Source organism: Prionailurus viverrinus, chromosome B2, assembly GCF_022837055.1.
Source record: "Prionailurus viverrinus isolate Anna chromosome B2, UM_Priviv_1.0, whole genome shotgun sequence".
In the NCBI taxonomy this organism is placed as follows: Eukaryota; Metazoa; Chordata; class Mammalia; order Carnivora; family Felidae; genus Prionailurus; species Prionailurus viverrinus.
In genome coordinates this window covers 26,107,711-26,125,426 of record NC_062565.1, presented here as the reverse complement: position 1 = coordinate 26,125,426, position 17,716 = coordinate 26,107,711, and the positions used below count along the sequence as shown (strand labels likewise).

Genomic DNA, 17,716 nt, shown 5'->3' with positions numbered 1-17,716 from the left:
AACATACTTTCAAATACATTATTTAACATTTTCCCCAAAATTGCTGAAAAAAAAAGGTTACTCAGAGAGGACCTACCAAGTTTACCCTGCAGCTGTGAGACCTCCTACCACACCAGTGAATACTGAACATTTGCCTTTTCTAGTATGACAGTAGAAGTATAACAATAGAAGACCCATAGAAAATTGATGATGTTGTAGGTCCTATAAATAAAATAATTACAAAATATTGAGGGAAATGGTAGTTCTGAGACACAGTGAAAGGTTGAAAAGTGAAGGATATTTCCCTAGAAAACTTCTCTGAAGAAAGGTGGTAGGGCTGTATGTTGGTTTCCTGGGACTGCCACAACAAAGTACCACAGACTGGGTGGCTTAAATAATACAAATTTATTTCCTCACAATTCTGAAAATCCCAAATCAGGGATTGTCAGGGTTATTTTCCTCTACAGTTTCTCTTTTAGCTTTTTATGGCCATCTTCATGTTCACATAGCATTCTCCCTGTACATGTATCTGTGTCTAAATTTTCTCCTCTTATAAGGACACCACTCATACTGGATTAGGGCCCACTCAATATGACCTCATGTTAGCTTAACTACCTCTGCCATGACCCTATTTCTAAATTAAGTCATGTGCTAAAGTACTGGCAGGGAGGTTGTCTGCAACATAAAATTGAGGGGAGGGGAGGACACAATTCAACCCCATAACAAGTCCTGTCAACTCAAAACAAATCTCTGAGGAGGATGTGCTACTTAGTGGATAGTAATAGCTCTGAGTTCAGAGGAGGTATTCACTGGCTGATTTGGTTCCTGGTGAGAGCTCTCCATCTGGATAACCAAGGGCCATCTTCTTGCTGTGTCCTACATGGTGAAGAGAGAGACATCATCTCTCTCCTGTCTCTACTTATAAGGGAAATAATCTCATCATGAGATCTTCACCCTCATGATGTAATTACCTCCCAAAGGCCCCCATCTTCAAATACCATCATATGGTGAGTTAGGGCTTTACCATATGAATATTGGGAGGATTCAATTCGGTTCACAGCATCAACCATTCTATACTTAATACTTAATATGCTTAATAAGTATAATTAATATGCTTACTATGCTTAATAAGTATATTTAGTACTCAATACTTAATATGCTGAATAAGTTTTTTCACATCTTTATTACTTGACATTGAGTAGACGTGAAGTATTCAAAAATAAGACCTCTGCTTTCACCTCCAAACTATCTCTTCTTTTTTAATCATTCTTTCCTTTGCTTTTAACCTATGGAACATTTGTAATATTCTTTCACCATACATCAGGTTAGAAAATTAATGATAATGACTAGAATGTATTAAGTGAGCAGTAAGATGTGCCAAGCACTATGCTATATCTCATTTATAATGATCTCTGTTTGATAGAAAATGGGGACCAGAAAGGTTAATAAACTTGCCTAAGGTCACATAGCTAGTGGCTGGTTATGGTAAATATGATTGACCCTTTCAATCCCCATTCCATTTACTATCTGTAAAAATTGAAGTGTTAAAGCCCACATTTCCCAGATCATTTTGCATCTGATATTTTGGAAGCAAATTGAGTTCACAGCAATCAGATGTGTTCCCCCTCCGTCTGGTAGGTTGAGGTAAAACAAAGGCCATCTTTCTACTTCTAGTCAAACTAACCTGAGAATTTTGGCAACTAGACCCCAAGTTTGGGTCTAGTCACACAAGTTTCATGAGTACAACAGCCAGTAGGGTGGCAGCAGCAGCAGTTTCCTAAATTTTAGCTTGGAACTATGGTGGTATGCCCTTGACATCAACAGCCCAGCGATGGTTCCCTGGCTTCTGTTCCTCCATCCCTTACAAAGAAGTGTTTGTTTGTTTTTGAAAGTTTATTTCTTTATTTTGAGAGGGGGGAGGGGCAGAGAAAGAGGGAGAGAGAGAATCCCAAGCAGTCTCTGAACTGATAGTGCAGAGTCTGACATGGAGCTCAAACCCACAAGCTGTGAGATCATGACCTGAGCCAAAACCAAGAGTCAGACACTTAACTGACTGAGCCACCCAAGCACTACCACCCTTACAAAAGAAGTTTTTGTTTTTGTTTATTATGTAATTACTGATCCAGAACACTGCTTTTATTTCCAATGAAATATCCCAATTTTCCCTTCATGCCTTTTTTATTAAATTATGGGGAAAAATGGAAATAAGATTCTTGTTTATTTTCTAATAGTACTACTGCTCCATTTGTTCCCTTTCTATATGGGTGAAGAAGAACATGCAACTCGCTGAAGACCTCCAGTCAGTAATCCAGAGGCTGTCAGTGTTTGGGCCAATTAAGTCAGTCACCTTCTGTGGACGGCAAAGTGCTAGCATGGTGTTTGAAGACCTGACTTCAGCTTGTAATTCTGTGAATGCTTTTCAAAGCAGGACCCCAGGCACAATGTTTAAGTGTTCCTGGCAACAGCATGTCATGTCAAAAGATGTAAGACTCTCTATGACCCAAAAAAGTTTTTAACTGAAGTTTTTATTGAGATAATTGTACAATTCAAATATATTTGTAAGAAATAACACAGTGTTATCCCATGTACCCTTTACCCAATTTCCCTCTTTGTCACCTCCTCAGAAATTGCAGTGCAGTATTATAAGCAAGATATTGACATTTATACAATTCACTGGTCTTATTCAGATTTCCCCCATTGTACTCATTTGTGCATGTGTCTGTGTTAGTGTGTGTGTTTATACAATGCCTTTTATCACACATGTTGGTTCATTCATCAACCACCAAAGTCAAAGTACTGAGTAGTTCTGACATGGATGCCTCATGTTGCCCTTTTACATCACCACCCCTAATCCCTGGAAACTAATCTGTCCTACACCCCCAAAGTTTTGTCATTTCAAAAAGTATCATACATGGAATAATACAGCTTGTAATCATCGGGAATTGTTTTTTTTTTTCACTCAGTTTAAGTCTCCTGGAGATGCATCCAAGATGTGTGTATCAATAGTTTGTTTGGTGTTCTTATTGTCGAGAATTATTTCATGGTATAGATGTACCATAGTTTGTTTTGCCACTTACCTATTGAAGGATATGTGGGCTGTTTCCAGTTTGGGGCTGCTACATATAAAGCTACTGTAAACGTTCATGTACAGGTTTCTGTGTGAATATAGTTTTCATTTTGCCCAAGAGTCCAATTGTTGCGCTGTATGCTTGTTTACTTTTAAAAAAAAAATGCCAAACTTGGTCTTTGCAAAGAGTTTGTAAACAAAATTTCTTGCACTAACTCTTTTTCTGCTTGAAATATCTAGGGTAGTGTCTGTGTCCCACTCTACACACTGACTGACACAGCAGTAGAGACAAGACACAAAATCCAGACTCAGGGTTTGTAACCAAAACTGAAAGACTAATGAAATGGTTACTTGTGTGTGAATACGATTGAAAGAGAAGCATTGTAGTAGGGAAAACATACAAGGGAGAAGTGGAGACCATTTTTCCTTTTTACCTTACCTCTACTTCAGGATTTATACCAGTTTTCCAGTTTAGGAAACAAGCAGAATAGAAGTAGTGACTTTTTACATTAGATCTTATAAAATCCAACTCTATTGGAGATGGGACAACTTATGATCTCCGTTTTCCACCATGTTTCTCTTTGGAATAATACTAAATTGTGTCAGTCTCCTTTTTTAGAATTCATGGCAAAAGCAACAGAGTTTTAGAAACAGAACTGGAAGGTGACGAGATAGCTCTGAAGCCTGTAAGGACTTCCTGAAATCTGTCACCTCACTTTGGGATTATTCCATTCTACTGATGAAATCACACTACGGCGATTTTTTGGACTGTGTTCTTAGAAAAGGGAAAGGGTTTCAAAATAACTGAAGACATGTATTTATCATATCCTCACTCTTGTAATTTTCTATCACATAGCTCTCTGTCTTCAGGCAAATGAGTATTAGAAGTATGAGTTCCAGGGGCGCCTGGGTGGCTCAGTCGGTTAAGCGTCCGACTTCAACTCAGGTCATGATCTCGCGGTCCGTGAGTTCGAGCCCTGCATCAGGCTCTGTGCTGACAGCTCAGAGCCTGGAGCCTGTTTCAGATTCTGTGTCTCCCTCTCTCTCTGACCCTCCCCTGTTCATGCTCTGTCTCTCTCTGTCTCAAAAATAAATAAACGTTAAAAAAAAAAGAAGTATGAGTTCTGGGCCCTGGATGTACCTCTGTCTCTAATAGAGCATGTGTGCCTAAACATGTTGTCTCTACCTCCTTTGCTTTTTAATTTCCAATTTTTTTAGTTGGACTAATAGTTTTCAAGCTAGAAGAGCTATTTATTGAGAAAGTTTTCCACTCTGGTAATCTGAGTTTCCTAATTCACGAAACCCCAGGATCAGAGCCTTGGGATCATTGCTGTGCTGTCTAATTAGAATCTCCACTCGATGCATACAACACTGTTTTTCCATTAGTGGCATCAAACCCGGGAGGAAAGTATATAAATCTTTAAGTCTTCCTTGGCTTCTATTTTCAGCATTCTCCTCTCTGGATTTGAGAATGCATATGTGCTCACTACTCTCTTTATGATATTTCCTAAAGACCTGCTCAATAAAAAGTGGATCTCCAATAACACAAAACACTAAAGATGAGGTAATACATTATTCCTTCAATTAGATGATGGAATAAAACACCTTTGACTGCCCATGGATAATTTCCAGTTCCTGACTACTAGTCTGATCCTTATAATATGTCAAAATTGCCTCAAGGTTAAAATATAGGCCTCATTTTTAATTCTATCTTTTTTTTAAATGTTTATTTATTTTTGAGAGAGAGAGAGTGGGGGAGGGGCCAAGACAGAGGGAAACACAGAATCTGAAGCAGGCTCCAGGCCCTGAGCTGTCAGCATAGAGCCCAGTGTGGGGCTTGAACCCATGAACCATGAGATCATGACTTGAGCCGAAGTCGGATGCTTAACCAACTGAGCCATCTAGGTGCCCCTTTAATTCTAAGCATTCTAATTCCAGAGAAACTTTATCCTTTTATACTAACATGTTTAACATATTCAAGATGCTGTCATAAATGTCAAACTCAAACAGAGCCCATTTCAACTAGTAACGGCTTTCCATCTTCCTTCTAGTACCTATATGACTAGTAAAGGGCCTGGTTATGAGCCTAATATATACAGGTAACAGATGAATGCTAGGGATTATACAGTCAAGCACCACAAATCCTATGCATTAGAAAATTTGCTATACCTCCTTAGAGGAATGACAAAGAGAAGGTAAAAAAATTTTTTACAATGTTTATTTTGAGAGAGAGAGAGAGAGAGAGAGAGAGAGAGCAAGCAGGGGAGGGGCAGAGAGGGAGACACAGAATCCGAAACAGGCTCCAGGCTCTGAGCTGTCAGCACAGAGCCCGACGCGGGGCTCAAACTCACGAATTATGAGATTATGACCTAAGCCAAAGTCAGATGTTTAACGGACTGAACCACCTAGGTGTTCCACGGCAAAGAGAATTTTTTATCCTAATGAATTTTTTTTAATCGTCTCCTCCTTCTCACCAAGAGAGAAATTCTTCAATCTCTGGGAGGCAAGCCTTAAGGATGCCTCACTCTAGGATAGAAGGAGGGCTAAAGAGCATCTGGATTCTGTCCCACATTGTGTCCTAATTATTAGTGAGAAGACTCACTGCTGATGTGATAGTAGTTGAGACCACTAAATAATCCTCAGATGCAGATCAGGAGTAATTTGTCCCAAGTTCTCAAAGCAAAGTGTAAGCACCTAAAAAGTCAACTGCTCCTCCAGGAACCTCACTGAAGAGCAGTAAGCACTGGTAAGGACATAGCCTTCAGCTGCCAGCAAGCAGTGGAGATAGTTGAGGCAAAATCAGTATCATCTGTGGTCTTGGCGCGATGAGTATGGCAGCAGGTAATCATTATGGCAGAGATTATGGTTTGACTTCAAACATACAAAGTATTCAGCAAGTGTTCAGGGAAAGGAGCACAAGGAGGTGCATGTTGATTAATCTGAATCATCATAATTCCATTCTTAGTTAATTCCATAGTTAGTGAAGGATTGGCACAGGCAAGTAATACAACTCTACCCAACAAGATGTGATGGGTATAATTGTTCTGCTGTTGAGTCCCCCTCTCCCCACCTCCATGGGAGATATCCTCAGGTTAGTATTGGTGGTATTCTACCTTTCCTGGAAGAGACCCAACCAAATCTTGCCTGATTACTGCACGCAACAAACTGCAATTTGTTGTGTGTGTCAGTAGTTTGAGCAGGGTTCTTCTGGGCAGTCCTGCTCTTCGTGATATCATCTGGGGTCACTCACTGGTGTTGAGATGACAGCTAGTATGCCCTAAAGGGTCCAAAAAGTCTTCACTCACAGTCTGGTGCCTTATCAGGGAAGGCTGGAAGGCTGACATCAGCAGAGAGTTCAGATGACCAGGACATTCTCTACATCTGGCCTCTCTATGTGGTCTCTATACATGGTTCTTCCAACATGGTAAACATCCTACACAGTGGTTCAGGTCTAACAAGAGTATGGGTTCTAAAAGACCTAGGAAGAAACCTCAAGACTCATTTTGATGGCCTTGAAGTCTCAGAATATCATTTCTATCACATTCTATTGGTCAAAGCAAAACAACTGAGTAAGCCCAGCCCAGAGTCAAGTGAAGGGAGTTAGATTCCACCTCTTGATGTGAGAAGCAGCATGAATGTGCAAAGAGGAATTGATGGCAGCCCTCTTTGGAAACTGTCCACTTCAGGTCATCCTTGGGCCATTCAATTCACATCCCTTTCTCAGGCAAAATACACTCACTCCATGTGTTAGTCTTATATTGCCGTGTAGCAAATTAACACAAACTTAGCTCTGAAAACAATACACATTTACTATCTCACAGTTTCTGTGCTTAGGAGTCTGTGACCAACTTGCCTGGGCTCTCTGCTCAGGGTGTCACATGACTGTAACCAAGGTGTCAACTGGACCATGTTATCATCTGGAGGGTTGACAGGGGAAGAAACTGCTTCCAAGTGTTTTAGGTGGGTGGCAGAATTCATTTACTTGTGATGTATGACTGACAATCCTGGTTTTTTTCTGGCTGTCAGAAGAAGCCAACCTCAATCCTAAGAGATATCCTGCAGTTCCTTGCTTTGCGGGCTTCCTCAGTGACACTGCTCACTTCTTTAAGCCAGCAAGAAGAACCTCTCACTTCAGTATGCTACAATGGAGTCTTATTTATACATAACCTAAACATAACCTAAACATCTCATCACCTTTGCCATATTCTGTTGATTAGAAGCAAGTCACAGATCCCACCCTCACTCAAGGGAAGGGAATTCCATGAAGTCATAAATATCGGGAGATGGACATTATTGACCACAGTTTCTGTCTACAACCCTCTCTCTTTGGAGGCCCCAAAATTTGGCGTCTTAAACAAAAAAGTTATTATTTGCTTTTGAATGGGCTCTGATGGAAAGTTTTTACTTAAGATCACTTTTCTGGTTGCAGTCAAATGGCATCTGGGACTGGAATCATCTGAAGGCCTAATGGTCTGGAAGTCCAAGATGCCTTCTTCAATCACATGTTTCATGCCTGGTTGGGGTAACTAGCATGCTAGAGCCTGGCTGGGCATTTCTGTCTCTCCATGTAGCCTCTCTATGTGGCTACCTTGAGCTTCCTCACACTGCGAGAGTCTCAGAGTAGTCAGACTCATTGCATGGCAGCTAGTTTCACAAAAGTGAACATTTCAAGAATCCCATGCAGAAGCTGCAAGGTTTTGTATGATGTAGGCTCATGCAGGAGCCATGCAGGGTAACTTCTGTCACATTCTATTGAAGAAAACCAAGTTGTAAGAGTTATAAGGCCAGTCCAGATTCAAGGGGTAGGGACTACACCAGAGCATGAATACTCAGAGTCATGGCTCAGTCAGAGAACCATTTGTAGAGACTAACTATTAAAACCTAAAATATGGCAACCTGGAAAATCAGCATAATTACATTGTTTCAAAAACTTTCTTTCACAGGCATATCACTTACATCCTGTCCAGATTCCAGATATAATTTTGACTAAACAACCAATGCCATGTAGGTGCATTATCCTCTAGTTATTTAATGACCAGGCATCAAACACACATAGTCACCCTGAAACTGTCTAACTATGGCAAGCTATGGATATGCCATCATCCATTATCTTGGATAGCTTGATGGAGTCTTATACAAGACTAAGACATCAGAAAGATCTGCTGAGAACTCCTGGAAAGGGTTTTCCTCCTGAAAAGAAATAGGTGAGGAAAAACTCATCTTTCTGCTTTTGAGGATTGTGATGTGAAGGCTTGATGCCTAGAGTTGCAGTAGCTATCTTGCGATTATGAAAAGGAAGTCAAAATTGTAGAGAAGCAACTGAAAACTGCTGAGCAACTGTAGTAACCAATCCTGAAACTTCTTAGCTCCAGGCTTCTTGTTATGTGAGATGGAAAGTTCCTTATCCTATAAACTACTTTAAATGAGTGTTCTGTTACTTACAACTCAATGTATTCTTATTAATACATATCTCCAGGCCACCAAATAGTGGAAAGGAAAGGAATATAGTACAGAAAAACTTTAATGGCCACTAGGGCATACTGCCAAAGAAAGTTGAGCCTTTGGAGCTCACTGGTTGGGAACCTACCCATTTGACTATTCTTCCTGAGGCAGTGTCCTGAGAGAACAAGTTTGTTGTCTTGTTTCCTTAGAGATTTTTTTAACCCTTTCTAATCCTTAATTATTCTCCCCCTTTCTAAGGCTGGCTTCATGTTGGAAAAACAAGATTATATTTTAGGAAATGTATCCTTAATTATAAAAACCTGGTGTTGCCTCAAACTGTTCCACAGATTATTACTAACTCCAGAATTAGAATCAAATGACCTTTTGTGGCCAGAATATCAGTCTCTTAGCACCTTAACCAAGTACCACACACTTGGTGGCTTAACACAAATTTATTTTCTCACAGTTCTAGAGGCTATAAGTATGAAATTAAGGTGTCATCATAGCCATGTTTTCTCTGAAGGCTCTAGGTGAGGATCTTCCCTTGCCTCTGCCTAGCTTCTGATAGTTACCAGCAATCCTTGGGGTTCCTTGGCTTGAAGATAGAGTACTCCAGTGTCTGCCTCTACAATCACTTGATGTTCTCCCTGTGTGTGTCTGTGTCCAGATTTTTCTTTCTTTCTTTTTTTTTTTAAGGACAGTTATACTGGATTTAGGGTCTATTCGATTCCAGTTTGAACTCATCTTAACTGAATTACATCTGCAAAGACCCTGCTACCAAATAAAGTCACAGTCCCAGGACCTTTGAACATGTCTTTTGAGGGGGTGCAATTAAATCCACAAAAAGTACTGGTGATGAGTCTATTAAAGAACTCATGTGATACTGAACATCATCCTTAATTGGAAGATTCTAATGAAGTTGGCAGCACAAAAGATAACAGCATAAGGGCAGATTTGGAACAACTGAAATTATTTTATTTTTTTATATAAAGCTTGTCTATTTATTTATTTATTTATTTATTCATTTATTTTGTGAGAAAGAGACAGACAGAGACAGAGCTGAGGATAGGCAGAGGGAGGGAGAGAGAGGGAATCCAAGCAGACTCCACACCTGTGTGAAGCCTGATGAAGTTTCAATCTCCTGAACCATGAGATCATGACCTGAGCCAAAATCAAGAGTCAGATGCACTTAACTGACTGAGCCACTCAGGTGCCTCTGGAAAAGGTGAATTTAAATAGCGAGATGATTGGATGGTGAGGAAGGAGAATGTAAAAGAGTCTGGGTAAAGTTATCTGAAGAAATAGAATTCTCTTGGGTGGCCAGAAAAACCATGTGGGAAACAATAAAGTCTTTCATTTATCCAGCATTTACAACTTGGCAGCCATGAATGAAACACTGCATGTATTGTTTCATTATTTCTCATAACTCCTAAAAGTAAGAAGTATCTCCATTTTCTAGAAAAGGAAGTTGGAGTATAAGGAAGTTAAATAAATTGCTTGAAGTTTACTTAGTAAATAAAGTCAGGACCAGGAATAAAATTCAGTTTTGTTTGACTGCAAAGTCCATGCTCTTTCCAGTCACAGAAGTCATCCTGCACTGAGTCAACAAATACTTATTGCATGCCTACCATATGTCACATACTGGACCAGAGAGTAGGTGCCAATACATGCTGCCAAACTGCCTTCAATAAAAGTAATCATTGTTTACATTTCCACTCACAGTGCATAAAAGTATTTGATTCCCCAGTCCCTTCCCCAAACTGAATATTCAATCTGGAATTCTTCAAAATTTGATAGTATCAGCAGTACCTTGTCTTAATTTGCATGTTTTTGAGCATTAGTGAAGTTAAACATCTCTTCAAATGATTGTTTTACCATTTTTATTCATTTTTCTCTAAATCACCTTGTCATATATTTTGTCCATCCATTTCCTATTGAGTTTATCTTCTTACAGACTTATGAAAGATATTTATGTATGCTAGATAGTAATGATCTGTTAATTTATTTTTTTTAAGTTTATTTATTTATTTTGAGAGAGACAGAGACAGTGTGAGTGGGGGAGGGGCAGAGAGAGAGGGAGAGAGAGAATCCCAAGCAGGCTCCATGCTGCCAGCGCAGAGCCGGACATGGGGCTTGAACTCATGAAACTGCAAGATCGTGACCTGAGCTGAAAGTAAGACTTGGTTTCTTAACCGATTGAGCCACCCAGGAGCCCCAAGTTCTGTTATTTTATATATTATAAATATATTACTTTCATGACTTTCAGGAGATGGAAATTATTGACCCTAAGGTCTGTCCCTAGGGTCCATTTCTTTTCATTTCCCTTTATTTTTAGTAAGTAACTTATGCAAGTATTCTTCACAGTAAGATTATAGAACTGTTCTGCTATTTTTTCTGTTTATATTGTTATATAAAATGTAATAAAATACATTTTTTCTCAAACAGATAGCCAATTATCTCAAAACCATCTATTGATAGTATATTTTTCCTTTGTTATATCTTACATTACAATTTAGACATGATTCTTACACTAGAATCTCATTTGTTTTGTTGATTTAATTATCTATTCCTTTTTCAATGCCAAACTCTTTTAATATAATAGCTTTATATGTCATAATATTTTTCTCTTTATGAGTCTTTGTTTTCAAAATTTCTTTTTTAGTTCCACACATTTTCTCTTCCTGGAAAATATCAGAATCCTTTGTCAAATTCTTTCCACTGAGACTTCTAGGGGGAATACCATTAAATTTATAGATTAATATAAAATATTTATTTCTTTATAATATTGTTTCCTACCCTTTAACTTAGGACTTTAAAGTTTTAAGGGTTTTGTCACATAGTTCAGATACTCTTCTTATTAGATTCATACCAAGGTTTTATAATTTATGTAGTTATTCTCACTGGGAGTTTATTTTTCCTGATATTTTCTAATTGGATCCTGCTTAAAAAATAGAAAACCAAGACACGATCAATTTCTATATCTTGATTTCTTTTCTTCACATTATAGGGTTTCACCATAATCTGTTCTTCTCTACATAGTCATACATCTATATAAAAATAGGAAGAGTAAATGCAAATGTCAAGGGATTATGAAAGGGAAAAAGTCCAAATTATCTTGGGCCCTAATAGTCCCAATAATGCTAGTGTAGACAAAGATCTACCATATTAAGGCAGTTTTATGATTGAGAGCCTTGGTAAAGGGAGCATGCCAGCCACATAATGAAGCCTGTAGGGTACATATATCTGCTATTTTCTCACTCTTATAAGTAGCTGACAAATGCAGGTAGAACAAAAAGACAAACAGCTTTCCCACCAGTGATTAAAAATCCAGCGTGTTTTGGGATGGCATGAAGCCTTGGGATTCTAGATATCTTTATCTAAATGAATGGAGTCCAAATGAAAAGGTTAGAGCCCCTACTCATGCATGGAATCAATGCACAAGAGAATAAAAAGCAGAGTCTTTATGTGCTGCTAGGGCCTGGCTCTCATACCTGTATGAACATGGGTTGAGCTTGGATAAGACTACCCTAAGAAGGCCCAGGAAATAAACCGTCCCCACTGTATCAAAACCGGGATTGATGGAAACTATCAGTCAGTCAAAGTATTTGTTGAACACTCGCTGTATGCCTAACTAATGGTAAAGAAAACCACATCTGAGAAGGCTTGGTGAAAACTCTAGAGGTAAGACCATTTACCTATCTCATCACTCTTCAAGCCAACTTCTCTCCTCCAAGGTAATACAGAACAGAACCTTTAGTAGGATGACAAAACTTCTGTCCTTTCTCTTTTTTCATACCACCTGAAAAGAATCTCAAGATGGTGAGTGGAGAGAGCATAAATGGGAGGAGGACAAAAGAAGGAGGTGGGTTGAGGTGGGTGGAAGATGAAGGTGGGAGGAAGGTAGTGATAGGAGTCAGACCTCCAAAATGTAAAAAAATATATATATGTTGTATGTTTTTCTGGAGGAAATGTAAGATACACATACAGTCACCATTTTGGACCTGTTTCTTCCAAGTCTTAGGAGATATTGGGTTTATCTTTGGAGGACTTCATACATTCCCATAATTTGGATAAGGATGCTGACTTGCAAGGGCTACATACAGAAGGATCTTGTGTCTGCCTCCAAAAATAAAACACTGATGTGCTTTAGAATTGTAGGTCATGTTTTATTCAGGACATCAGAAGTAAAATACTTGAAATAAGAGGAGTTACAAAGGCAGTCACTCTCCCTACCTCTGAGAGAAGCCACAGGTGAATGAGGTGTGATATGGGTAAAAGCAGAGATATCCCCTACTTATCCTGGCACTAGCTCCTCATTGAAAGGGAGAAACACTTCTAAGTGTGAGAGTTGGTGAAGCTATTCAAATAATTCCTCACCTAGTCTCCTCATCAATACTCTCCCAAGTTCAAAGAAAAAGCTGACAGTAAGAATTTAAAGGACAATACCCATCCAAGAGATCCAAATAAAAAGGCACCTCATAAATTTTAAAAACAATAATAAAAATTAAAAATAACAAGTTTAAAAAAGGAACCTCATACTGAAGATACAATAGTGCATTCGCAAGAACAGCAGCGGCCACAGTGAGATTAGCAACAGCAACATCAATTACAGCAGTAATAATGACAAAAAGTAGACTGGTGACCTCTATCAGAAATGGACAGATCCAGCATGCAGAAAATCCGTAAGGACATAGTTGAGCTCAACAACGCCATCAATTAATTGGATATAATTGACATTTATAGATTACTTCATCCAACAACAGAAGAATGTACATTCTTTCCCAGTTCACGTGAAACATTCACCAACATAGAGTATATTCTGTGCCATAAAACACACCTTAGCAAAGGTAAAACAGAAGTCATGCAATGTCTGCTTTCAGAGCACAATAGAATTAAGCAAGAAATCAATAACAGAAACAACTGGAAAATCCTAAAACATGTGGAGATTAAGCAACACACTTCTAAAGAACACATGGGTCATGGATATTAAAAGCATAATAAAGAGTACTATGTACAAGTCTATTTCAAAAAATTTGGCAACCAGATGAAATGAACCAATTCCCTGAAAGTCAAAATCTGCCAAAACTTACACAATAAGAGATAGTCATTTTAAATAGGTTTATATTTATTAAAGAAATTGAATCAATAATAAATAAGCTTCCAAAACAGACCCAGGGGGGTTCACTGGTGAGTTCTACCAAACATTTAAGGAAGAAATTATACCAATTCTCTACAATCTCTTTCAGAGGATAGAAACAGAGGGAATACTTCCTAACTCATTCTATGAGGCCAACATTATTCTAACCAAAATTTGCAAAGATATTACAAGGGAGAAAAAAATACAAAGCAATACTTTTCATGGACAGGGATGTAAAAACCCTCAACAAAATATTAACAAACGGAATGTAACAGTGTATAAAAAGAATGATATACCACAAACAAATGTCATTTATCTTAAGTATGTAAGCCTGGCTTGGCACTTGAAAACCAAATTAATGTAACCCATCACCTCAGCAGGCTGAAAAAGAAAAATCACATGATTATATCAATAGATACAGAAAAATCATTTATAATAAGCCAGGCTAATGCAATAGGACAAGGAAAAGAAACAGAATGTAAACTGATTGGGAAAGAAGACGTAAAACTGTCCTCGTTCATAGGTAACATGATTATCTATGTCGAAAATCCAAAATAAAATTGACCAAAAAAAAAAAAAAAAAAGCAAACACAAAAATCTCCTGGCACTAATAATCAATTATAACAAGATTGCAGAATACAAAATTAGTATCCAAAATATTAGGAAATAGAAATATGTTTTTCTATATACCAGCAATGGATAAGTATAATTTGGAGTTAAAAACACAATACTATTTACATTAACACCCCCTAACATGAAATACTTAGGTATAAATCTATCCAAATGTGTGTAAAATATATGTAAGGATAACTATAAAACTCTGACGGAAGAAGTCAAAGAAGAGCTAAATAAATGACATGTATTCCATTATCATGGATAGGAAGACTCAATATTGCCAAAATGTCCGTTCTCCCTACTTGGTCCATAGATTCAATGCAATCCCAATCAAAATCCCAGCGAGTTATTTTGCTGATATTGACAAATCAATTCTAAAGTTCATATGGACAGGGTGCCTGAGTAGTTCAGTCAGTTAAGCATCCAGCTCTTGATTTTGGCTCAGGTCATAATCTCTTGGGTTTGTGGGTTCAAGCCAGGTGGAGCCTGCTTGGGATTCTCTCTCCCTCTCTCTCTCTCTCTGCCCCTCCCATGCTTTTGCACTCTCTCTTTCTCTTTCAGAAATAAATAAATAAACATTAAAAACAATAAAGTTCATATGGAGAGACAAAATACCCAAAACAGCCAACACAATATTGAAGTAGAAAAATAAAGTTGGAAGACTAACACTATCTGACTTCAAGACTTACTTCAAAGCTACAGTAATCAAGACAGGGTGGTATTGGAAAAAGAAGAAACAAAAGATCAATGGAACAGAATAGAAAGCGCAGAAATAGATCACATTGATAGAGTCAACTGATCTTTCACAGAAGAGTGAAGACAATTCAGTGAAGCAAAGACTATTTGTCTTTTCAACAAATGGTGCTGGAACAGCTGCAGAAAGAAAGAAAGAAAGAAACCTAAACACAGTCTTTATACCCTTCCACAAAATTAACTCAAATAGTGTATTGACCCCTAAATCTAAAATGAAAAACTATAAAACTCCTAGATGATGATGTAGGAGAAAACCTACATTATCTACTATCTAGCCCTGTGCGTGGTGATGACTTTTTAGATACAACACTGAAGGCACAATTCATGAAAGAAATAATTGATAAGCTGGACTTCATTAATATTAAAAACTTCTCTGTGAAAGATAATGTCAAGAGAATGAGAAGACAAGCTGCAGACTAGGAGAAAATATTTACAAAAGACATATTTGATTAAGGACTGTTTTCCAAAATATACAAAGAACTCTTTAGACATTAACAATAAGAAAACACAACCCACTTAATGAATAAGCCAAAGATTGGGACGCCTGGGTAGCTCAGTCAAACATCAGACTTCGGCTCAGGTTATGATCTCATGGTTCATGGGTTTGAGCCCCATGTCGGGCTCTGTGCTAATAGCTCAGAGCCTGGAGCCTGCTTCAGATTCTGTGTCTCCCTCTCTCTCTCTGCCCCGCCCCTGTTCATGCTCTGTGTCTCTCTCTCAAAAATAAGCAATCATTTTAAAAAATTTTTTAAAAGAATAAGCCAAATATCTTAACATACAGGTCACCAAAAATACAAATCACAAATATATATATGAAGATATGTTCTACATTATAGGTCACTGTGGAAATGCAAATTAAAACAACAATGAGATACCACTATACATCTGTTAGAATGGCCCAAATTCAGAACACTGACAATACCAAATGCTGATGAGGATGTGGAGCAACAGGAACTGTCATTCATTCCTGATGGGAATGCGAAATAGTACAACCACTTTGGAAGACCATTTTGCCATTTTTTACAAAACTATATTAACTCTTACCAGCATTCACATTCATTGCTATTTACCCAAACGAGTTGAAAATTTATGTTCACACAAAAACTATACATGGATGTTTACAGCAACTTTATTCATAATTGCCAAAGATTGGAAGGAATCGAAATGTCCTTCAGTAAGTGAATGGATAAACTGTGGTTATCCACAGAAAATACAGTATTATTTATTGCTAAAACAAAATGAACTATCAAGTCATGAAAAGGCAGAGAAATCTTTTTTTTTTTTTTAATTCATGGAACGCTTCACAAATTTGCATGTCATCCTTGCACAGGGGCCATGTTAATCTTCTCTGTATCATTCTAATTTTAGTATATGTGCTGCCGAAGTGAGCACCAAAGAGGAATCTTATTAAAGAAATGGAGTAATGGATGTTAGTAAGTGAAAGAAGCCAATCTGAAATGACTACATATTATATTATTCCAACTATATGATATTCTGGAAAAGGCAAAATTGTGGTGACAGTAAAAAGATCAGTGTTGCCAAGTATTGTAAGGAGAGGGGTAAATAGGCAGAGCACAGAAGATTTTGGTGGCGGTGAAACTACTCTATGTGATACTATAATGGTCGATATGTCATTAAACATCTGCCTAACCCCACAGAATATACAACACATTCATTACATTAGAGTGACCCCTAATGTAAACTATGGACTTGGTTTGATTATGATATGTCAGTGTAGGTTCTCATTGATTGTAACAAATACACCACTCTGGAGGGAGGGGAGTGGGGGTGCTGGCAATGTGGTAAGGTATGCATGTGAGAGCAGAAAGTATATGGGAAATCTCTATATCATCCTCTCAATTTTTCTATGAACTTAAAAGTTGTCTAAAAAAAGCCTATGCTGATCCCAATAGTGGCAGAGATGGCAACTGTCCCCCAAAGTCTCTAAGTGGCAGAAGAACATCTCTGACCATGGGGGAAAAAATAGAGGCTGCCAAAAACAATTCATGAATCAGAGAATACTCTGAACCCTCTAGAACCCTCTAGAACCCTCTCAGAGAAAGGAGAGTGACAAGGAAATTTGGGATCCCATTGCTGCTGTTGGATGGGAGCCAAGGGCAAGAAGTCACACTGATATTATTGTCTCGTTGCTGTTGTTATTGTTAACCCCAGGTGTTAACTACCATCCACCCCTGGCTGTGTAGCCTAAGAAAGCAAAAGCTACATGCAAGGAACACTTGTCACTTAGGAAAAATAAGATTTCAATGGTTTAACAGATGTAGAAGTATTGGCCATGAATCAATACTTGTTGGGATTGGCAAACGAGTACATGGAAATTTATTAAAATTATTTTGTGTGTTTTTGTAGATGGTGAAATTCTCCATACCCAAAACAACAACAATAAACAACTCCTCTGACATGGTGATAATTGTTATGTTGGAATGGCCTAGCTATGCCCTCTAAGCTTCCAGCCTTTGCTACTGATGGAGCACTCATAACGGTGACAATTGATTGAAAGTCTAATGCAGGACATTATGTCTGCATTGGTGCACAGCACAACCCCCTTTTAGGAAGCTCTTAGAGAATTTGACTCAGTTCTGAAACCTAGTGGTTTACTACCACCCTCCTCCTTATTTGGAGACAGCTGGCCTAGAATGGAGGCCTGTCTGACATGCATCCAGGGGTTAGTTGCAAAGCTGGAACCAAGAAATGATGGTGGATCC

General features: G+C 38.2%; 1 non-coding gene across 1 annotated transcript; it reads right to left on the bottom strand.

Moving 5' to 3' along the window:
• Nucleotides 1–16,278: 16,278 nt before the first annotated feature.
• LOC125166979 (U6 spliceosomal RNA) lies at nt 16,279–16,385 on the bottom strand. The gene has a single exon (XR_007152656.1). It is a non-coding gene; the product is annotated as a U6 spliceosomal RNA (small nuclear RNA).
• Nucleotides 16,386–17,716: the final 1,331 nt, after the last annotated feature.